Raw genomic sequence first — 2,751 nt, forward strand, 5'->3', positions numbered from 1 at the left:
AACTATATCATTGTATTTTATTCTTTTGCTATTTAATAAAAGAGAGTAAAAGAGCATTTCATGCTGGAGGAAGAACTCTATTTATAAATCCAAGAAAGGTCACTTTCACAACTGGTGGGCTGATTTAAACTCCTCTTTCTCTCAAACTGGTATTTGTCTATGAAAAAGCCGTAATACTGATGGCTTTTCTTTCATCTAGTTGTTGATTTCTACAGAACTAAATGGTCACAGGGTTATGTTTTCAGCCCCTTGTTCCTAACTGTATTAAAAACCATATTCACACACTTTCTAATATTGTTTTCTATGTAAGCAATTACACAGAGCAGCTCCATGAATGGTTTGGAACTGTGAAAAGGAAGCATAGAATTCTGCTAGATTTGGAACAGCAAGAAAGTGTCCCCAGGGCAATATCTGTTTTACGACACCATTCACACCATGAATATGCCTGGGCCCCCTTGTGCTATCTGACTGAATAATTACTGTGGAGATAAATGTTTTGTAGAAATGTATGGCTGATAAAATACTTAATTTCAATGCCAACGTACTGTGGGGTTTATTATGTTATATTGTTCCCATTTACTATGGAAAATTAAACTGGTTTTATAATCAGTGAGATACAACAGAGCTCAGTTAATTTCCTGATAGAAGAATAAACTTTGTTACTGCTGCTGTTGTAGCACTCTTCACCTACCCGTAAGAGACATTTCATTGCAAAAGACTAAAGGATAAAGGAAAAGATTACTGAATACATAATTATTCTATATTTACAATGCATGGAACAGCAAGGAAAGCTGTGATGAAAGTTTGTTTTAGCACTAAAAACAGATAGAAAGGTGTTTTGCCAACACTTGAGGAGCTGAGAGACAAAGTCAGTAGTAACGCTCAGACTAATAAGATGAAGATTGCAGCAAAATTCTTGGTGTAACATTATAAACTGCGAGTAGTGTTAATCAATGAAGAATACATTTTGCTCTAGCCAGTAGTTCAGTATCTTAGACAGAAACTCTGCTTATTTACACCAGTATGAACGCAGGTTGAGATTTTCTTATCTCTTTCTTATTCCTGCTTCTCTGCTAGGCCAAAACCCTCAACTGGAGCCACCATGGCACAACTGCAATAAAACAACGGGTACCAAGAGACTTGCAAACTCTGAATTTATATTTTACTTTTGTGCCAGTAAGCCTGCTCCTCCCTCCTTTTTGAGATCATGTGAAAGATGAAAAGGAGGAAGTGCTGGCAGGCATTTTCATTAAGAATCACTGGCTAATTCCAAAGTGCCTATTAGTAGAAGCCCTCTTGCAATGCCTGTGGTATCTATCCATCACAGCTGAATCATGGATATCGACTATTTTATATTTAATGTATCTCTTGCATCTTTAATATCTGAAGAGCTTGTTCCCGAAAGTGTCCTCAGCAGGGGGTAGTGTGGTCAGATTTAATCAAAATTTCCAAGGCTGGAAATGAGCTTCCAATAATTCTTAGGAGTTGTCTTCAGCAGACTGCAATCAATAATTCCTTTTTTAAAAGCAGTACTCTTTTTCTTCTGCTGCTCCTGGGAAGTCTATATGAAAAGAATTACTATAAAATCACGCCTCTGATTTTGGCAGTCAGGATACCAAAAAGCTAAAAACACCTATTTAAGTTGGAAGCCTGTTACACACAGGACTAGCGTGTTTTTTCCTAAGGAGTTCAGATGCATTTTATAAAAAAACAGTACTTGTTTTTGCCTTCTTACTTCAGAGGCTGCTTCCTTACAAAAAAGTCGGAAACATTTGGTTGGTGATAGGGAGATGTAGATTCAGATGGACAGAGAGCAGCAACAGTGGAAGGATCTGATTCTGATCTCACCGGAGTTTGAGAGCTGCTCGTCTCTACTGTCGTACATAATTATTTCTCAAATAATAAAACCAATGCTGATAAAAAGAAAAATCAAATCAAGATCTTTTAGAACTGATGAGCTCAAGCTAAAACTAAATGCTGCAGTTTCTAGACCTAATCACAAACAACAAAGGTACCCAAGTAGTCACCCAATCTAATACCCAGATACATATTTTGTGGCTCAGACTAATCTCCACTTAGTACGGACCTAATTTATAAAGATGTGGATGTGCTTGATTTCGTTGCAAACAATGAATGGTTATATGCAACTCTTCAGAAGTACTAACTGACAACTTCAGGGTTCTGGATACAGCATATTCTTTGCATCCTCAGTAAAGACAAACCCTCTATATTTACATACAGGGCTTGATTTATTTGCATAAGCCACTTAGAGATCTTTATAGGAAATGCTCTGAACAAGCACAGAGTCTTATTACGTGATGCACACTTTAGAATAAAAAAAAATAAAGACTGTATGCTTCTTATGACTCAGTCCCATTTGCATAGGAATAATGAGCACATGAATGATACATTCATAGCCCTAAGAATTTCTCCATTCATCTAATACTGACTCTTTTTATGAGTTCTATCTTTCTAATTTTTTTCTTCAACTTTCTTATTTCCCTTTTCTCCCACTGAAAAAGAGGAGAGAGACATATTCACAATATGGAGAACCAAAATTGAGAAACAATACCAATACAATAATCACTTTTTCTAGGGTACTGCCTGATGCATGCGGTACTGCTGCTAAGAGACTGTCTTCAGAGCTTTAAATGTCCTCTGTGGAAGTCAATTCTCTCTCGCTTGAAATAGGCTTTAATTTTTAAAGGAAATTTATTGTAATGGCTCATTCAGTTTTGATTCTCCAGAGGT

This window comes from Platalea leucorodia, assembly GCF_965183815.1.
Source record: "Platalea leucorodia genome assembly, chromosome: Z".
NCBI classification, from domain to species: Eukaryota; Metazoa; Chordata; class Aves; order Pelecaniformes; family Threskiornithidae; genus Platalea; species Platalea leucorodia.